This window comes from Sminthopsis crassicaudata, chromosome 2 (assembly GCF_048593235.1).
Source record: "Sminthopsis crassicaudata isolate SCR6 chromosome 2, ASM4859323v1, whole genome shotgun sequence".
NCBI classification, from domain to species: domain Eukaryota; kingdom Metazoa; phylum Chordata; class Mammalia; order Dasyuromorphia; family Dasyuridae; genus Sminthopsis; species Sminthopsis crassicaudata.
In genome coordinates, this window is record NC_133618.1 from 63555171 (window position 1) to 63577844 (window position 22674).

The 22674-nt window shown below is 34.1% G+C and overlaps 1 protein-coding gene and 1 long non-coding RNA gene across 2 annotated transcripts in view; both read left to right on the forward strand.

Moving 5' to 3' along the window:
• The window catches only part of CDH11 (cadherin 11), a 210240-nt gene that overhangs the window by 49626 nt on the left and 137940 nt on the right, over window positions 1–22674 (forward strand). The window lies entirely within an intron of this gene.
• On the forward strand, window positions 80–14145 carry LOC141554559 (uncharacterized). Its single transcript, XR_012485893.1, has 2 exons — window positions 80–4829; window positions 8290–14145. It is a non-coding gene; the product is annotated as an uncharacterized LOC141554559 (long non-coding RNA).

The following is a 22674-nucleotide window of genomic DNA, read 5'->3' on the forward strand; positions in this document are numbered from 1 at the left end:
AAGGAAGGAAGGAAGGAAGGGAGGGAGGGAGGGAGGGAGGGAGGGAGGGAGGGAGGGAAGGAGAGAGGGAGGGAAAGAGGGAAGAAGGAAGGAAGAAAAATTTTAAAATGGGAAGCATTAGACCTGAATATTTAAATAGTGTTCTTTCTTTCAGTGTAGATCTCAACCTCTCTGGACAAAATTAGTTCATATTTATAAGTTTTTGCAGTTTAAAAAATAATGACTATAATTTCTTTGGAATCTGTTCTTGAGACTTTCTATACCACTATAGGGCTGATTCTTGTCTCAGAAATATGCAGTTCATTGGTCCTGGATTAGTCTTCAATGTATTAAATTTGGTCAGTGCTTTGTTATAGTATTTAGTTCCCCAAGGTCACCTTCATACCAAGAAGTCAACAGAGTAATGGGTGGTGATGGAGAGGTACTTATTCTGTTATTACTACTCCTGCTGCTGCTGCTAACAATGATCCATATTCTCCACTATTGTGCTGCTTACAGTTTAGAAGGGAGGTAAGAGATGAACACAGATGAGTAAAATACAAGGCAAGGTGAATAAAGTGATATAATAATAATACAAGTAGATTGTCTCTGACCTCTTATCTGAAGCTATAACAATCCTATTTAGTAGCACCTTTGAACTATGTGAGTTATCATCAACATCAAGAAAACCTCAAAGCTGCTTTTAATGAGTGAATAAAAGAGATTACATGCTGGGTCATTATAACTCCAATTGAGACTAAATTCACTTATTTTACTCAACTCACACATTATCTTTAAATCCATCTCTGCTCATCAGAACTAGGAGACTGACTTATGCAATAACAACCCTATTGTAAAGACAAACAACTTTGAAAGAGAGTGAGAACTTTGAACACCACAATAACCAATCACAATATTAGAGAATTTATGATGAAATTAGCTTGATTATATATAATTATATATAATAGCTTCTTACTTAAAGGTGATGAATCCAGTGCAGGAAATGAGACATAGAGGTTTTAGAGACTGCCAGTAAAAACATTTGTTTTGCTTGACTGTACATATTTATCCCACATTTTTTTCCTTTGATTTTTAATTGAAAAAAGCATACACATATTTATACACATATACACATACACACATATAAAATATGGATTACATACTTGAAAATATTTTGGAATGCCAGAGAAACTGAGGCAAGACAGAGATTGTTTTTTAATCATTTTAACGTGGAGGGTTTTAGACTAATCAAGGCTAGCTAGCTATAATGGGACTCTTGTCCAATGCACTCAGCAGCAATCAACTAAAGCTTTTTTTTTTTTCCCTAACATATAGCTACAATATTAAAGGGGAAACAGAAGCAAGTAAGGGGGGCAAGTACACTGGGTATCAAGCCATAATTCCAGGAAAGAATCATAACTTAATCCTGACAGAAAAAGGGTCAAGATAAGAAGGTCCAAGACAGGAGACAGGGAGGGCAAGGGGCAATACTCAAATGGAGGGGGAATTATCCCAGCAAGGATTAAGATAAGAGACCTGGAGTTTTGTGACTCAATGCTATGCCCAGGCTTCTTTTCTACTCAATTTCTCCTAGTCCTAATGGCAGGGAAAAGAGGGGCTATAATAATTTTATTCAGGTCATTATATTTTTATATATGTGAATGTTTATATATATATATATATATATGTATGTGTATATATATACATATATATATATGTGTGTGTGTGTATGTGTGTGTGTATCTTCATGTACTGCTAAATAGTATACATATTTCTACTGAGGAAATGTTTCTGTCCATTACTCAATAAAAAGCAAAACACTTTAAAAATATTTATTTTATTTTAAATTTATGAAATAAGCATTTGCATATCTTAGTAAAATAAAATAATGATAAAATCTGATTGCGCATGAAACTAAAGTTCTATTATATACAACATGCTATTCCTTTTAAGTATAATAAAGTTATCTTGTAATTTTTTTTCATTGCTCCCCTCTCCCTAGGGACACATTGTTAATGTTTTATTCTTTTTCTAGAAGAAAATTGGTAAAAGTTTTATATTTCTCTCAAAACTGTATTGCGATTTTAAATGTCCTATCGGAGAAATAGTGTCTTGCTTATGTATTCAGTTTAAAAAAATGGATTAATTAAAAGATCCTGCTTATATGTTGTTTTAACTTATATAGAGCACTTGCTTCAAAACAATCTTGTAAAGGAAATAGAGCAGGTATTTACTGCTCTGACTGGTGACATTTCCTTCAACTTCACTCTTCTGATTGGTAGGCTGAAGTTTTAGAGGCAAGGGTATACCAAACTCCTCCTAATGCCTTACTTTTCAAGACAGAAACTGAACCCTCAATTAGTTCCCTCTGCTGGGTTTCAACTCCCTCTTCCTGGTTTTAACTCCAGGAGATAACATTTTCCAGTGTTCTATTTTTCCCCTTCCCTCCTCACCTTGAACTGTCACTAGGGAAGGCAAGTATTGTCTTTCTTTTTATTAATTGTATCACAAGTTCTAATCACAATTGGTGACATAAAGTGGGTGCTTAACAAATGTTTATTGGATTTAGGGGGTTTTTTTGTTTTTATTAAATATTTGAAGGATTTGTTTCAGTACTGCTGGATGGGAGAAACTCAATTTAAGAAAGCAAATCAGGATTTCCTTTTTATGGATTGTAGTGGATAAATTCTAGGGAGTAGTTTAACCACTCCCCCCTCAAAAAAAAAAAAAAAAAAAAAAAAAAAAGTTAAGTGATGTGCCCAGGATTGCACATTGAATATGTGTTCAGAGCAAGTATGATTATATCCATAAGAAGTAAATTTCCTAAAAGATAAGAAAAGATATTTGTGCAGTACTCAAGGCCAAATTGGTTACTCTCTCTAATACTCTATACCACCTCAGAGTCTCATAATTTTTGGTACCATCAGCATGAAACTTATTCAGTTCTTGCATTAAAAATCTCTACTTTAAAATATCCATGATCTATTATGTATATATAATTTTTACATCTTTTTAACCAGAATGTAAAGGTCTCCCTTAGAGAAATTATTTACTCTTTGTCCTGGTCTGTCCCTGAGTCCCTTCCATCTGCTCTCATCCTTGTGGTGTCTAGGGAAAGTTCAGCACAAATCAGGGCTTTGATAAATCCTTGATAAATTATTGACTAAATCTTTTAGACTTGAATTCTTTATAATCTATGTTGGTTTATATTCATATCTGAACTTTATGGAATGTTCTATAATCAGCATTAGATGGCCCTATTAAGAGGGGCAGGAGATTGCATTAGAAATTTCTTTTTTTGTGTATGACTTTCTAAAAAGTAGCTTCTAACAAGAAGATTGCCTTTCAGTTGGACCTGTTGGAAGATTGGTACTATCTTAGGGCAAAAATAACAAGATTTCCAGCCAGTCACTTTTCCCAAAAAAACTTGTCTGACACCATAAAATATGAATACTGCCAGCAGGAATACTAATTTCTCAAATGTCTCCAGCTAAAAGCAGTCGTTTGTGAGTTTAATAAACATGCATATTTGCTAACTATTAAGCATAATTCTGCACATGCATAAGACAGAAGAAAGATAGGCAATCTTGAAGTGTTTCACACCAAAGTGGTTACTAATATCTCCCCACTGCCTGAATTTTAGGAAAATTTCTTAATTTTCTACATTTTCAGAACATTTCAAAAAGAATAAAACATATAATTGCATAAATTGTATTTAGCTATAAAGTCTGTAGGGGGGAAAACTGATTGAAAAAGTGATCATAGTTTCATAGTGGGTGCCAAGAAAAACTGAAGAATTCTGTTAGGGAAAGAAGCCCATCTGTACACATACACACACACACACACACACACACACACAGTCCTTCAAGCTTTACAGTTTTATGTCTCCTTTTCAGTTAACGTAGTCAAGGAAATATTCTTCTATATATATTGAAATGTTGGGGATGCATTTAGTTAGAATGTATTCATTTTCAAATAATTAATGAAAAATACAATATCCTCTTATTTTGGAGGAGAAGAATAAATTGAAGTATTTTAAAGAAAACATTTGATTTCACAATCATAAAACCTGAAAAAAAATTATCTGAGATGAGCTTATACACATGCACACACATATATTATTAAAATTACTCTATAAACCGCATTGCCATAATTATATAGATGTTTTTCATCTGGAGTCCATGAGCATTTATACACATATATTTATATTTACATATAATACATGCAAACAGACATTCATATATACACATATAATGAATGACTATATTGGTTTCCTTTGTAATTTCATGAATTTTATTTTGTTCATTTATGAACTATATTCTGAGCAGGAGTGCATTGATTTTACTAGACTGCCAAAGGATTCCATAAAACAATAATAATAATAATAATAATAACAATAATATCTTTATTAATAGTAAGCAATTATATAGCACTTTGAAGTTTGCAAAGAATTTTATAAGTATCATCTAATTTTATCTTTACAATCCTAGAATATAGGCACTATTATCATTCCTATTTTGTCTCTTCTGTTTTACAAATGAGATAATTGAAGTCAAATAGAGACAATGACTTAAACTAATACTATAAATACACCACCATGGTTGCAATTTCACCCCAAATCTCCTGATGCCTAATGCAATTTTCTTTCTATTAGATCAAGTTTCCTTTACTCCACTGTTAAATACTCTGTGAGTATATTATGGACTTCACTGAGCTTCAGTTTCCCCCTTCCTAATATGAAAGGGCTGGACAAACACTCATCTCAAATCTCTTGGATAATCTGTTTTGGATGGATTTGATTTGAAAGAATAATTAATCTCATGGCTGGATTCTTCATCAAAAAATATTGGGTAGGTGTGAAGTAATGTTGCTGTTCTTTTCACCTTGGTGTTGGTATTGCTGTTTCTATGTGTGATTCTTGGGTAATTACTTTGTGTGCCACAATTATTGTCATCATTTTTCTCCTTAAAAAAAATCCCATTCTCTCTCTTCATCCAAACATGCATTTCCTGGGTTTGAAAACAATTTACTCTTAGTTTCTTGGAGTGGGAAAGCAAGACAAACATTGTCTCAGCAGGCAATGATAGCTCTGAGACTAAGCAGGAGATCCTGCAGTTCCCTTGATGTCACCTATTTCCCCAAACCAACCTCATTCATCCCTGAACTTGTGCCTGCCATTCAGTCAGGTTAATGAGGGCTGTCCAGGGTAGAAGATTGGCTGGCTGGGACCAACTGCTTTGAGTGGAGCTTCTTGTTTTCTTTTTTCCTTTTTTTGTCTGTCAGATTTGCCCTTCAGAAAAGAAAAGAACAAGGAGAGAAAGCTGTGGTTTTCCAGCTGAGACACAGGAATTGGAAGAGGGGGTTTGCAGGAGATAAATCAAAGAAAATTGACCAAGAATTGGTACCAACAAAATTTAAGCTTAACAAGTGCCCTCCTGGCTGAGGAAAATTACTTCTCATCTGGGGGGAAAGGAAAGCATGTCGGCAAACCTTTAGCTTCTGGGGGATTGTCACTGCATTCCAGCTACTCCAGGTCAAAGTGGCACAATTTACCACAGCAGCCCACTAAGTCTAGAGCCTTCCTGGACTCCAAACTGTCCTCCTCCCCACTCCTTTCCTAGGCTCTGGATGAGAGAGTAATTTGTAAGGGAAAACCAAAAAGCAAACAAATCAACCTTAGGTAGTTGACAACTACCAGTTACCTGAGAGGGGTGGGGAGGATTATCCTAACAGTTAAGAAAGCTAAAGTTCACTTCAATTCAGTAAATATGTAAGTATTTCTTAAGTGATTACCAAGAACTAGACTGAGTGCTAAACTAAAACAAAAAAAACAAAAACAACAACAACCAAAAAAAAAACAAAAAAAAACAACAGTTCTTGCCCTGTGAGAGCTTATAATTTAATGGGAAGACCACAGACCACACAGTACAAAGCAAGCTATGTAGTAGAGAAAGAGGAAATAATTAACTAAAAGTCCTGGGAATTCTGGAAGGTTTCCTATAGAAGATATGAATTTATTTGGGATTTAAAGGAAGTTAAGGAGGTCAATAGTCAGAATCCATGAGGGAAAGCATTCCAGACAAGATAAATAAACAAAGAAAAATGCCCAGAGCCAAGAGATGGGGTCTTTTGTTCTTAGGATAACCAAGTGTTAGAAAACTTGAATGGAGGAAGAGTTAAGTAATAAAGGGCCTTGAAAGCCACAAAAATTTTATATATATGTGGATATATAACATTTATATATAACATAAATAATGTTTTATATATTTAGTATCTATATCATGTATTTACATATCACACATAATAAAATTATATATACTTTTTTCTATATTATAATATTATGTATTATATAATATATAATGGAGAATGGATTAGACTGGTAACTCTTTTCAGTTTGACCATCTGAAATTTGTAGAACCATGCTTATTAAACAATGTAGTGACCCTGGGGGTTGTTAGGAAGGCACTATGAGGTATTGGGGGGGGTGGAATTCTATATTAACATTGAGAAGAACTGGGTTCAAACTTGTCTTGTTGAACTTGATGGTTTTTATGGTCTTTTCCAATTGTAACATTTCATATTCTTGGTTGTGTATACCCAAACTTCCATTAAGTTCTAACATTCTAAATTTGTAGAGCTAAACTTGCAATGGTCTGAATTTTATTCCAGCTATAGTTCAAAACCTTTTCCAATTCTAACCATCTATCAATCTCCTTTGAGTGCAATTTGCAGGACATCTATCTGATTGATAAGGAGGAAAATTTGGGGAAGTTAATTCCTTAAATGATTGCTTTTTCTCTGAGATTTCTCAAGTCTTTTACCTTTTGACAATGGTTAAAGCGTCTCTCTCTTAAAGACTCCAGGATTTTATTCTAAGGAAGTGCTGTGTTCCTCTGTTAACTGTCTAATTCCCCAGTGAGCTGAATTATAAATTCAGAACTTCTGAATGATTATGCCTTTGCTACTGCTGGTCCCTTTGGCCTGAAAGGGCCAAATAAAGCATAGATATATGAAATAATAATCAATCATTGAATGTTGAGGATAGGAGCCTAGAAACAGACTGTCAGGGTTGAAAAAATATTGAAAGTGAGAAGAGAGAATGTAGAAAACTTAAGCAGGAACATTATTTTCATTGTCATGATATTTATAGAATGTTTGAAAGTTTGCATTACTTAAATTATCTCATCTGGTTTTCTATTACTGAGAGATATACTTTACAGGTATTAAAAGGAGTACTCACACTGATGGAATCACAGATCTCAGGCATTGCAAGTGCCATTTTGCAGTACATAAAGGCAACATGGTTTACAAACCCTCTATGACTTGCTACTGAAAATTGTGATGCTTATAAAAAGAAGTTATCTTATGACTGAAATAGTGATAAGCATCTCTATTCTCAGCTTAGTCTGGTCCTCAGATGTCAGACATATTTTCTTTCTGTACAGATACTTGTAGCTTTTCGGTTTTTGTTTTTGTTTTTTTATATTTGGTGATGTGCTAACAATTTCATAGCTGTGGGATACCTAGGATCACCACAAGTAGGCATCAGAAGAGAGCTATTTTTAGAACATAGAACAAAAGAGTGTTGTTTTGGAAGGGATATTAGAAATATATACATACATACACATACACAGACACATATACACATACAAATATATATGATATATACACATTTATCTATCTATATCTATCAATCTATATCATCAAATCAAGGTGTCATTACAAATGGGGAAAATGAAGTTCAGAAAAGGATAGTGATACACCCAGTATTCTATGGGAAGTTACCTAATGAACGCACATTTCAGTTTCTTCATCTATGGAATGGAAATAATAGTACTTCTTTTTCAGGCTTGCTGTGAGAATAAAATTATACAATTATAAAGTGTTTTGTAAATCTTAAGACACTGTATAAGTGGCAGCTTGGATCATTATGCTTTTATAGATGGGTTTAAAAAGGTCCTTTCTATCTTTCTTTTTCTCTTCCTTGTTTCCTTCCTTTCTATTTGTATGTATACAAAAGTACATACATATGTACATACACATATAGAAGGAGAGAGAGACAGAGTCAGAGAGCCACACACACAATAGAAATAGAGAGATAGAGAGACAGATCACAGAAACAGAGGCACATACTCAGACACACAAAGAGATACAGAAAGATAGAGAGTGAAAGACTCAAAGAGATAGAGACACAGAAAGAAACAAAAAGAGAGACAGAGAAAGAGAAAGGAGGGAGAAGAGGGCATATTGAGAAAAGCTGGGGGCCAGCCTTCAAGTAATAATCGTTTCTAAATTCTGGTTGGTTTTCAGAAAACAGATGTTATATCTATTGCCTGGACTATACTTGAAATCTTTCCAGCTTGGATGGACCTACCTGGGCTTGTATTCCTCTGGCATAGCCTTCAAGAGCCAAGGCTCACCTCCATATCATGAGTAGGTATCAGAGGACAGTTAACTATAATCATTGATTAATCAATAAACATGCATTAGATACCTACTATGGTCCATGCACAGTGCTAAGTTCTGAGAACAAAAAAGAGGCAAAAGAAAGGTCTCATCCTCAGGGAGCTTATAATCAGTAATAATTTCTATTATTATTTGCCATAAGCTCAGCATATATCTCCCCAAAACCTTTGTAGCAAATAATGCAAACCTTGTTACCCACATTTTACAGATGAGAAAGTCAGGGTATAGAGAGGCAAAGGGAGTTCTATGTCACACAGCCCTGTCTCAATCATTAGAAAAGGAAACAGATCCAGAGAAGGAATGTGATTTTCTAATATTAGAGAGAAAGGATATTATTGAATGAGTATTCAAACTCAGGACTTTTGAATCCAGATCCAAATACTGCAGCACTTAAACCCAAGTCTTTTGACTCCAAAACCAGTGCTTTTATGGCACTTTTCCTTTTAGGTTTAAGATCATGAGTGGTAGTGACAGTTTTGTGTTAATGTTGCAAAACAGAACAATATCTTTATATTATTGTCAACAAATCAGTCTTTTGGATTTTGAGTATTTTCTCCCCTGTTAATTAATGAATAACACATTTTTGAGGTGTCCTTTTCTTTCTGTCTCTGGAGCCAGGAGCAGGGAAGGCAAAGAAAATGAAGCCATTACCCCTGAAGAAAATGAGTCAGGATTTGTAGGATTTGGTTACATCTGTCTCTCTGTCACTGTCTCTCCTTTCTCTTTTCTCTCTGTCTCTTTCTGTTTCTCAGTCTCTCTTCCTTTCTCCCTCTTTCCCTCCTTCCCTTCCTCCTTCACATATTTCCAAGTGGCCTCTTTTCGCCTCAGGGGATCAGAATATTTCTATAGGCTTAAAAGGAACAGCAACCCTATTAAATTATTTAAATGTTTTCAAGTTGATCTTAACCCATAATTACCAAGAAACAAGTCAATCCAAATCTTGCTGCCAGGACAGTATTAGAACAAATAGACAGAAGAGGGAAATTAGTAAATGGAGAAAGTAAGGCTGACATGGTGAGGGGAAGATGGGGAAGATAGAAAAAATCCTAGCTCTTAGGGCTATCAGGGACCAATTATCCCCCTTCTCTAATTTAAGGTACATGAAGTCTTTTATATATGCCTTAAAAAAACAAATCTATCCACTGAAGATCAGAGATGTTGAGTGATTTGCTCAAAAATTAATAGCTTAATAAAAGGACTGGGAATTTCTCAAATGTTCTGCCTTGTAGTAAAGTTGTATATAAATTCTAGCTCTGAAAGGGGGAGGGGGAAAGGGAATGTTAGAAAAAAACCTAGCTTTTAAAGATAGAAAATAGCCCTGTTCCTTTATTTAAGGCAGATAGAGTTTTATAAGTTCTAATTTTATCTTTTTAAATTATATATTTATTGTTTGCCCACTGAAGTCCAGAGATCTTGAGCAATTTGACTAAGGATTCATAGCATTTTAACATGGCTTTTGTGTGTGTGTGTGTGTGTGTGTGTGTGCGTGTGTGTGTGTATCAGTATCAAAATACTTTATTGAGACTATCAAAATACTTTATTGAGACTAGATTGGATCAAATAATCAAAATATGCAGAACACTTACTTTTGTTAAATATTTTACTTTTTTCCCAATTACATGTAAAAAGAATTTTTAACAGGTATTCTGAGTTCCAAATTCTCTCCCTTCCTTCCTTCCCCCTCTTTGAGACAATAAGCAGTTTGAAATGTTATAGATGTTCAATTATGCAAAACATATATTCATATTAGTTATGTTGTAAAATAAAATACAGACCCATAAAACACACACACACACACACACACACACACACACACACACACACACACACAAAGTGAAAAATTGTATCCTTTGGTCTGTTTTCAGATACTATTACTTCTTTCTCTGGAGGTGGATAGTAATTTTCATTATGAGTCCTTTGGAATTATATTAAATCATTGTGTTGCTGAGAAGGGTTAAGTCTTTATAGTTGATCATCACATAACATTGCTCTTACTGTGTACAATGTTCTTTTGATTCTGCTTACTTCACTTTGTATCAGTTCAAGTAAGTCTTCCTAGGTTTTTCTGAAGTAATCCTGCTTTCTTTTCTTATCCCACAATGATATTTTATTATTATCATATATCACAACTTGTTCAGCCATTTCATAATTGATGGACATCCTCTCACTTTATAATTCTTTGTCATTGCAAAGAAAAAAAAATAAAGAGCTGTTGAAATTATTTTGGTAATAGTTGGTCCTTCCCCTATCACTTTTTTATTTCCTTGGGATGCAGAATTAATAGTAATATTTTTGGATCAAAGGTTTACACAGTTTTATATCCCTTTGGGTATAGTTTGAAATTGCTTTCCAGAAAGTTTGGATCAGTTCACCTCTCCACCAATGACTGAGAATCTTCTAGTTGTTTTGTATTCTACTGTAGCCCTCTTTAGAGTTATTAGTGAAAGGAAGTCTTTAGGAAATTCTGTTGATTTGGGTCAAAAATGCCCTGGATGTTGTTTCCATTTGAATTTACTCTAATAACTATCACTTAAACCTCTATTCTTTGAAAGTTCCTGATCTGGATATTAGGAGAAATGCAAAGGAAAATCTAATGTTTCCTTCTGCCTTGGACCTAACAGTTGAATAAAGACATTAAGCTCAAGGAAACAAACATTTTATCAAGTCTCATAAAATACTATCAAGTATTATAACAAGTGCAGAGGATACTTGACATTCCCAGGGACCCATACCTTATAAGTATTTGAGTCTGGACTTGAATTCATCTCTTTGATTTGTGGACCAGCACTCTATGGACAATGCTATCTCTCTGCCATAAGTAATTAGAATAAAGTTTGTCTGAGAAAAGGAGAGCTGGATTCAAAGTATTAACCAAGGCATTCTAGGAGGGAAATGTTCCTTCTAGTTTGGGAGATCAGTGAAGGATGGCTTTTGGGATGGTTCTTGAAAAATGGTCAGGGTTACAATAAATAAGGCCAGAGAATTGAAGATGAGATTCTAAGCATAAGGGAGTCTGTTAGCAAATACTCAGAGGTTAACAAAAAGAGGCCAGTGAGCAGGATTTTCATTTCTGACAAAATTCTTATAACATATTTTTTTAACAAAATATCTTGTAAACATCTAAAAACGGAAGCAGGCAATCACAAAGAACCAGCATGGCTTCATCCAGCCAATGCTAGATGCTTCAATGAGCATGTAATAATTGCTTGTCATATGCTATTCTTACTATGGAGACAAAGAAAAGCAAAAAAAAAATACTCCATGCCTTCAAAACACAAAGATTATAATAGGAGACAGCGTTAAAATAAATAGAGAAAAAGATGGGTGCAAAAGAGATGGAAGGTAACCTTAGCGGGCTGCCTCTGTTTTCTCGTTTTTGGTAAGATTACTATATTAATAGAGAGGGATAGTACCATAGATATACTTCTATATATCTACAAAGCATGGAACAATATCTCTCATAATATTCTCATGCACAAAAGTGATCATACAATGAATGAGTTTATAAATTGTCTGAATGGCTGTATCTTGTATTACTGGTTTTTAATGGTCATCTGAGAGGGAGATCGCTACTGGAGTGGGACTTGGGCTATTAACTTTTATTCTTTCATTCATCCATTTATCTATCTGTTTATTTTACATCAGTGACAGATATAAATAGAATATTTATCAAATTTGCAATAATATAAAATGTTGAGTTAAAAATAACATATTGGAGCTCCAAAGATCCATACAAGTCAGACTATTGTGTCAAGTAAAAAAATGTGAAATTCTATTGAGATAAATGTAGCTGTAGGTTCAAAAAATAAACTTTCTAAGTATACTATCATGAAATTAGGGGTTTTTGGTGGGTTATAATATCAATGTGAATAGGTATGGAAGACAAAACTAAAAAAAAAAGTAATATGGCTTAAAGTTATTTTATCAAATGAATGCTTGCTTAGAGAACTATGGAAGTTTTAGAGGAAGCCACATCCAAAAGATGTCACTTTCTTCACCCTAATGAGACTGTTACTTGAATTTTAAATGGAGTTTGGAGTATTTTATTGGTTTTCTTTGATTGCTAGAATTTAGGGGATGGCTTGTCTTTATGTGATCTATGAAGTCACTGGCACAGAGGACCACCATCCTGATAAAAACAATAGCAACATGACTCTTATAGAAGAATATCTGTAACTTGGGCACATAGTTAAACATTTGCTAAATGTTTTTGTAACTGGCTGACTATATGGGCGATCTACTTTTGTGTTATGTTTCCTTTACCTGGAGTAGCAGCTGTAAGATCCTGAGGGAACCCAGTAAGCTTGGATTCTAGGGGGGATGCAGGGGGAGCATACAAAGTGATGTGCCTACAGAGCATATGCCCTGCCCTGCCTGGAAGAGGCATTTTGCCAGTGTTTTCTTGGCACTGGGCCAGCCATACTGAAACTAATTGAACTTCACCTCCCTTTTCCCATTAGTTTAGACTTTGGGGTGAGATAGCTGCCCCCAAGAGGGCTGGCCTGAGTCATCTAAAGCAAGCTGTCATTGGGAAGGGTCACCAAGGCTTGACTAACTCATCTCCACTCTGCTTGCACCATAAACTTTGGCAAAGCTTCTGACTCATTTTTTGGTCTTGTGATTTCATCAGTTTAGGGAGCTCCCCTGTGAGGAAAGTCCTTCTCCTAATGCAAATAGGCAGATGCTCAAAAACTTGGAGCTTTTGAGACTTGACTGTCTCACTGTTTTTGCTCCAACTGATGACCTCAAGAATCAGTTCTTAGATTAGCTTATAGCATTGACCTTCTGGAATTTTGGTGAAGCCTATGGAATCTTTCTCAGGATTATGTTTTTAAATGCATAAAAAAATTTAGTGTTCCAAAGTTTAATTCCAAGGGTGAATGTTGAAAACTCTCTTTGCATGTATTTGAAAAATAAAAATCTATTAAAAAAAAGAAATGAAAAAAAGGGTTCTAAGGAAACAGATTATGCTGTATTTCAGATATATATATACATATATATATATATATATAAATTATCAACTTAGAAATAAATATAAATAATGAAACACAATGTAATTTTCTTTCTAACATAAATTTTCTATTTGCATATATATATATAAATACACATATATGCATATATCTGTGTACATATATATGTATATATGTATATATACACACACATATATATATATGCATATATATGGTGCCTAGGAGGAAAACCTCTACTTTAGAGAATAGCCTGCCTCACATTAAGATCAATAGCTATCATAGGTATTGTGGCATTTAAAAAAAAGTTCAATTGACATAATTTCTTGATAATTTAACTATATTATTTATAATGTCTGCATTTTAATAAAAAAATAGGTAACACTCTTATCATGGCATAGGCTCACAGTTGATATTCCTTAGGAAGATATTTATTACTAAAGGCCACCATCAAGTCTTGATTTGTTAACAATTAATAAGAGGTGGAGCTTACAGAGAGAAGTAAGCTCACTCCAATAAAGGTGAGAATAACATCATGTCACTCTTGGCCAGAAAAATTAGTTCAATACTCAGATTACCCTCCAATCCACAACTAGTTGGGTGGAGTAGTGATCCCCAGAACAAGGAAAGTGTTAATTTTATCAAACCAGTCTCAGAGAGATTGGACAAGAAAATAGGAAAAGAAAAAAAAAAAAAAAGCTATAGTCTTCCCAATTTTAATTATTGGCTATGACTATGAGACAGTATATAACTTTATGGCCTTCAAAATATTTTCCTTATAACCAATCTGTGATGTAGGTCATGCAAGAATTATCCTTTTATAAGAAGGGAAATTGAAACTCAGAGCCAAAAAACAACTTCCTTAAGCTAGTAATGTAGCTAGTAAGTGGCATTTGAAATCTCTTTTCCAGATCAGCCTTTTCTGTTTTCTGTACTATCAAGCTCCTCCTGAAAAAGAGGTTTACAGAAGGATACAGATGCTTTTAAGCAAAAGATAAGCATATTCCTAGGGATTGTGAATAAAAAGAGACTATCAGAATGGAAATCTAGAAGATAGGGCCAAAAATAGAGAAAGATTAAAGTCAATCAATGAATCAACAAACATTTATTAAGCACCTACTATGTGCCATACACTGCTAAGCACTGGATACACACAAAAAAGGGCAAAAGATAAACCCTGCCCAAAGGAGTTTACAATCTAACATTGAACTTGGTTTGTGATGCATACTTTGCTACTCACTCATGGCCTATGTTACCTTTAGATCTCCTAGAGCTTCATTTTCCTCATGATTGGGGATTAGCCATCAGGAAGCATGCCCACTATCTTCAAGCATTTAAGGAGATATGGTATAAAACTATAAAATAGTAGGGATAGGGCTTAAAGAGGCCTTGGAGAACATCCAGTCCTCCTTCATCTTGTAGCTAAACATGTTGCAGCCTAGTAAGATTATGACAAGGTCACATTACTACTAAGTATCATAGGTGGGATTTGAAGCCACACTCTTGGTGGTACCATTTCGCCTTTCAATAGCATTATAGTATAGAGTAGAGATCAGACTAATTCTGCTTTTTCTCCAGTTATAGATCTATGATTAGTGATTAGAAATTGATGAAAGACAAACAGATATTGTTTCTTTAATATGAAGGAAAACAAACAAACCTTTTTAACTATATTTGCTGATCAAAATGAATTGTCCTGCTTGGTGCATGATATTTCTCCATTATTAAGGCCTTCATATGGAGGCTGGAAATCTATGTGTAAGCTTCCTTGTGAGCTTAGTTTCTCTTTTTGTAAAAATCAATGATTGTTTATTATTCAACTCCAGGTTAGACCATTTTTTTTCTGATGTCCCTTCTGACCTTCAGATTCTAGGCTGTTTTTTTTTTTTTTTTTTTTTTTTTAAATTATTAAAGCTTTTTCTTTTTCTTTTTTGCTGAGGCAATTGGGGGTAAGTAACTTGCCTAGAATCACACAGCTAAGAAATGAAGTATCTGAGGTCACATTTGAACTCAGATCCTCCTGACTTCAGGCATGGTGCTCTATCCATTATACCATCTAGCTGCCCCTAAAGCTTTTTATTTTCGAAGCATATGCATGGACAATTTTTCAACATTAACCCTTGCAAAACTTTGTGTTATAATTTTCTCCCCTTCCCCCATCCCTTTCCCTAACTGGTAAGCATCCCGATATATGTTAAACATGGTAGACATATAGATTAAAAGGCATAAATATTCATACAGTTATCTTGCTGCACAAGAAAATTCAGGTCAAAAAGAAAAAAAAAATGAGAAAGAAAATAAAATGCAAGCAAACCATAACAAAAAAAGGTGAAAATACTATGTTGTGATCCACCTTCAGTTCCCACAGTCTCTGGGAAGAGATGGCTCTCTTCATTAACAGGTCATTGGAACTGGCCTGAGATTCTAGACTTTTTGATTAGGACAATATGGAAGGCTTTATTCCATAATATCTAATTTCTCCAAAACTTTTAGGCTTCCAGAGGGCTGATTTAAGGAGAGGTGGTACCACATGTTAGACATTCACTTCCTCTCCATCAGGATTTTCTCATTCATTAAGTGAAGAATGTAAACCAGCTGACTTCTAAAGTTCCTAATTAAACTTAGTAAAGCTTAGTAAAGGGGAGGTGGCTGAGAAGGAACTTTTGTTGTGTCTCTAAACTTGTCAGCCTGTAAGAGGTAATGCTTGGGTGTTGAGGACCTGGAAATTGTCCCTGCATCTCCTGGATCATCACATCCCTACCCAGATTCAGCACTTAGTCTTCACATTAGGGTTTTCAATGGGCAGGCAAAGTAGCCAGCAAGTTTATCTTCAGCTTGTATCAGTGTGGAAGTCATGAGCAATGGGTCTGTGTGTAGTTACAGTGGTCCATTCACAAAGCAGTACAGCCACTCCAGGGTGGACAAGATGGGAAGCTTCCTTTCCAGGGATTTTGCAGAAGCCCTATGGCAAGGCTACTCCATCAGACCAATTTTCCTGACTCATTATAGGCTGGTTTATTTTACTGCCTTTGAAGGGTCAAAGATTACATCCATATCTATCACTCTCCCTGACTCCACTGGACAGGCTCTTCCAACATTCTCCTACCCAGACCATCAGGCAGTATCCAGTCATATACGCCTCCCCCAAGGCATAGAGTAACATGAAGCATTTGACTGGAACAATCAGAGGCAGCATAAGGAAAAAGTGGACAGACCTCAAATTCCAAAATTCTGGCTTTATGCACATCCAGCTTGAGAGGGGGGAGGGTGCAGCTGGTCTTACTGAACTGCACAAATATTTATAGGAAACAGAAATGCAGTGACCAGATCCTGATGCAGGCTGGTTTTTGTTTAAGCAGGATCTGGCTGCAGGCTTCTTCTAGCTATGATTCTCCAGCTGCCAGTCTCATTTTCTGTTGCACTCTGCACAATTTCTACTTAGTTTGGATATCCATTTTGTGTTGTTAGTCTTAAAGTTATATTCAGCATTCTACCAGGGCTGGAACTGTCCTCCCAAACTACCCTAAAATCTTTAAAGTTATTAGTGGCTAATAATTCAGTTTTATCCATTTTGGCTACGGGGTGGATTAGATCCTTTTTGATAGTCTTTATTTCCTTTGGGGGCACCAGCTTGTGGAAACATTGCAATTGTCCTTCTTTGAATTGTAAGTTCCTCATTAAATCTTACTGAGTCTATGGAGGTGACTACCAATTGCTGTCTGACCTAGTTACAGAGGCATCCAAAGTTAGCACTTACTTATCTTAATAAGTAGATGGTAATAATTTTCTTGTTGTAACTGAAAACATTCCAGTTTTAAATCTTCCATTTTGTAGTTGTAACTTTAAGAAAGGAGCAGTGGGGGAAAAACAAGCTATTTTGAATTATGCAATTAATTGACTGAAAAGAAGGTGGTGTTTTCTATTATGGTGCTTCATATTTGTTTTTGGAGAGCACTGATGGGGTTGACTGAAAAATATCTAAGCTTCATTTATTTATTTTTTTCTTTTACTATTTCCTCTCCTTGATCTTCTTCCATGTTACACTTGGAAAGTTTTCTTTGGAGCAACAATTCCCTAATTCTCCATTTCCAAAGTCATCTCTGTTAAACTCAAACAAGCAAATGGACGCTAGAGAATTGCTTTTGAGATCTTTGAAACTATTTGTGTTTTTTCTAAATTCATGGAGATTTAAATCAGAACAGTTTGGTCTCTAGCAGATGACTCAGTGGGATTCCTGTTTCAAAATTGCATTGTCATGATAAATTTATTTATCACTCACTGTCACAGCTTAAAAGTTATGTAAAACATTTTTCCTACTATATTTGGATCTAAAGTATTACCTTTCTGTGTTCTTTGCTATGTTGGACCTTGTTTGAGGGATTTAAGGCACTGATTTTCCTAGGGTCATAACAGCATAGACATAACAGCATAGACGTTTCAACTGGAGGAGACCAATGAGATTATCTTGTCCAACCACTTCTTTTTACCATAGTTGAAAATAATTTTTTCCTTAAAATATGTGGTTTCCTATCTTTTAAATTTTGTACTCTTTGGAAATGGGTTAAATGTGAAGAAACAACAACATCTGAATAATTTATAGCCTCCTCAGTATTCAGTTGACTACAATAGGGCTTATGTGAATGTTAGTATCCTGGGCTGTAAACTTCAAAGACAAGGCTTCTTTCTCTTATTTTTAAATGGACATCCTTGGGGGCAGCTAGATGGAGCAGGGGATTGAGCACCAGCCTTGAATTCAGGAGGACTAAAGTTCAAATCTGGTCTCAGACACTTAACACTTCCTAGCTGTGTGACCCTGGGCAAGTCACTTAACTCCAGCCTCAGGGGAAAGAAAAATAGATGGACATCCTTTTGTTTTCACTATAATATAATTTCTGAATATATTTGATCACTAATTTTTTTATGTATAGAGATATTTCCTAAAAAGAATCAAAATCAAAGAAAGAAAAAAAAAAACAATTAAAAATTACCAGGGGTATCTAGGTGTTACTGGATAGAGTACCAGCCTGGTAGTCCAGGAACTGAGTTCAAATTTGTATTCAGACTCTAAATACTTCCTAGCTGTGTGGCCCTGAGCAAATTTCTTAACTCCAATTGCTTCAGGAAAAAAAAAATCAGCTTGGCAACCAAACATCAATTAATAAGATGACTGTGTGTCAGACACTATGCTAAGGTCTAAGGATACCTCTTCCCTTCCAAAAAAAAAAAAAAAAAAAAAAAAAAAAAAAAAAAAAAAAAAAAAAGTTTTTACCCTTAAGAAGCTTAGAGGGAAGAAATTTAAGGAAGGGAGATCAAATTAAGAAGTTATTACCAGTAGTCTTGGTGAGAGTTGATGGAACCCTAAAATAAGTTGGTAGATTCACAATTGAGAGAGGGGTACTAATTTGAGATTTTGTAGAGAAAGGATTAAACTATCAAAAAGAATTTAAGTGCCTATTATGTGCCAAGTGCTAAAGACACAAAGACAAAATTGAAAGAGTCACTGTCCTTTCAAAGCTCACTTTCCATAAGAGGAGACAACAGATATACAAATAAATAACCCAATTTTCAGCTTAATAAACATGTAAAATAAGCAAAATTGAAGAGTAAAAGATGGTATTGAAATTATGAACCTGAATTCCTGGAAGGATGGAAATACCTCTAACAGATAGTGAGAAGTTTGAAAGAGAGATGGACTATTTCTCTCCTCCCTATCTTTGACTTTGACTATCTTTGTACTGTTAGTGTTGGTAAAGGGTTCTTTGAATTCATACATTTGAAAGCTTCTATCAAGCTTTTCTCATCAGTGGAAAGAGACTTTCTAAATCACTTAAACCATGCCTAATTTTGTATATTTATATTCCATTCTCTGACACATATTGCAACCTCTTTTTCCTTCCTCTCAGTACACTTCAGGAGAGACTCTAACTGAAATATGCTTTTGCCCTGTAACCACATTTGAATGAGCTTCTATGCATGCTACTTGATTAGTCCTCAGGTTAAGAACTAACACAAACTATTTTACTGATGCTGACTTGAAGGTCTTTTCAACTTAATAGAACCTTCCATTCTCTAAAATTTGTGTTCCCCTGATATGTCCTTTGGAACCCAAGCTCACATTTTATGATGATAGATAATATAAAAACTACAGCTAGTAATAGTAGTAGTAGTGGTAGTGGTAGTAGTAATAATAATAATAGTAGTAGTAGTAGTAGTAGTAGTAGTAGTAGTAGTAGTAGTAGTAGTAGTAGTAGTAGTAGTAGTAATAGTGATGGTGGTAACAGTACCAACTCAGATAGATAAGTAAGTAGATAGAGCACTTTAAGGTTTTCAGAGTGTATTTCATATACTTTCTCATTGTATCCTCACAACAATTCTTTGAGTTAAGTGTTATTATTATCTCTATTTTTACAAATGAAGAAATTGAATTACATGGAGCATATGACTTAGTTGCCTATTATCAAAGAATTAGCAAGCATTTGAGACTGATTTTAAATATGTCTTACTAATTCTGAGTCTAGCCCTTTATTTACCATCCTACTTCACTGCCTTAGTAGAAAAATATTTTTCCAGCAAGTTCTGAGATTAACAAAATATGTTATAAACTAATTTGTAAGCTTGCTATAGTATTAACATCAAACTCTAGCCCTGTATTCTTCTCAAGTAGAAGTTCCCAGAATCATTTTCATAAAAGAAATGCCCATTTTGCTTTCCCATTCAAGTAAAATCTAATCAGCACACTCCAACCCCCCAATCTGTGGATCCTTATAACTCCAAATAAGGCATTTGCTATAATTGATTTTCAGCACCTGGTGCTTCCATAGACCTTGCCTTCCTTTTTCCACTCTGCCAATGCCAGATGCTTCAAATCTTCCTAGGTTGAACATTGTTTTCTTATGGGGAATCAATATCTGGAAGACTCACAACATAATTTGTGACTCCAAATGTTAGATTTCCTTTGTGCCTTAGTTTTGCCACATTGCTTAACAATTGGCCTCAGTATATGGCTGAGACCCTGATCTATCCTGCTGGATATGTATTGCTCTCCTTATTTATTCACTGGAGTGGATGAAGACTCTAAAGGAAGAGGTGTAGAAACTGTTCCAACTGTTTCATCTACTTCTTCATGCTAGATGAAATCCTCAAAAGCTTATGGTCTATCTTGATTACTACATTTTATGCTGCTTCAATATGCAAATCATTTAACATGTTTCCTTCAAAGGAGATGCTTAATAAGTTTTCCCCCCCACTTAAATTGAGGAGTCTCATTTTATCTAATAATGAAAATAACAATGATAAATTGTGAGACAAATTTGTATTTAAATAATTCATTTTTTTTTGCTCAAAATAACTTTAAGATATATTATTTCATTTGCCTGCTCAATAACCTTAGAATATTGGTTGAACTAGTCATTATCCATAATTTATGGATGAAGCAATTGAAACAGGAGTATAAAATGACTTGTCCAGATTATACAAAAGTGGTGAAATGAGGAATCCAAACCTCATTCCAAAACCAAGATTTTCCAAAATTTTTTAAGCTTGAACAAATTTTAGGGTTTCTATGGAAGTACTTGGAAGTTTCATAGTCTCCTATTATAGGTTGTTGGGTTTTTTTTTAATAATTGTCTTAATAATAATCAGCGTCAGACCTTGAAAAAAAATTAAGGTTAATTTAATCTAATCTACTCACATACAGATGAGGAAACTGAGGCCTACAAAAATAAAATGATTTACTCAAACTCACATAGATAATAATGGGATGAGATGTGATTTCTATTTAATTTTTAATTTTTGAGGTAATGAGGGTTAAATGATTTACCTAGGGTTGCACAGTTAGTAAGCATATGAAATTTGTGGTTGTTTTTCTTTTCATTTGTATTTTTTAATAAATATAATTCTTATGATTTCGCCTACATAATTACACATTAATTCATGTAAGTTTTCTCATGCCTCTCTGAATTCGTCATGTCGATGATTTATTATGGCATAGAAATATTTCATTACATCCATATACCATAATTAGTTTAGACATTCCCAAATTGATGACTATCTATTTTATTTCCAGTTCTGTGTTTCCATATAAGTGAATTTAAAACAGAGGTTAGCAAGGGATTGTCACAAAGAAGACACTTAATAAATGTTTATTGATCAGTTGTCTGTGCTTATGAATATTTTGATGTATGTTTATTTATATATTTTACTTCTTTATATAGGACTAGTCTAGAACTAATGGTAACATTTCTGGGTCAAGAAATATAGACATTTAAGTCATTTAAAAACATAATTCCATATTGCTTTTCTAGAATGTTTGAACCAAATCATGTCTCTATGAATAGTGAATTACTGTTCCCATAATTTCAAAACCACTACAACATGATTTCCATCTTTTACTATTTATACAATTTATTCAGTGCAAAGTGAAATCCCAGAATTATTTTTACTTGCATGTTCTCTTAATTAGTGATTTATAGTATTTTTCACATGGCTATTATAATTCTTTTTTGAAAATTTTTTGTTCATTGAGAAATTTTTTATTCTTAAATATTCTAATAATATATTAGGAAACTCTTAATTGCTTTCAAGTTTTGGATACCATATTTTTATCAGATATTTAGGGCAAAGATTTTTTGGTCCCTTCAATCGATAGCTTTCCTTCTTATCCTAGCTTTATTGGTCTTGTTTGTACAAAACTTTCCCAATTTCATATTATCCAAATTATTATAACATATTATCTTTTGTGATTGCCTCTATTCAATATTTGGTTTAAAAAAATAATTATAATTTTGAGAAGTATTGGATATAATTAATATCTGTTTTTCGGATTATCTTTAATATTCAGATTATAAATCCATATTATTATATATAGTATGAAATTATGACAAAATAATTTCATCTTTTGTAAAATAAGGTTGTGGTGGATTAAAAATGATCTGAGTTATCTTCCACTTCTAACATTCTCTATTCTAATTCTTTCTGTTCTAAGGTCCCTTCTAGCTCAAATATTAGATTTCCTTTTTTCTAGCTTTGCATGTTTTAGTTTTATCTTCCAGTTTTGACATTATTATGAGAGTCCACACAATATTGTATTAAGTATAATGAGTTTTTCTACCTATTAACCAAAAAATATCAATGTATTGTATCAATGATCTGGAAGAAGGTTAATGAGAATATAAAGTACTTGAAATAATTTAGGAATTTTCTACATTTCATATAAGCTATTTTGTCAAAATAAGTTTGTCAAAGCAGTCTCAAAAAATGTTGA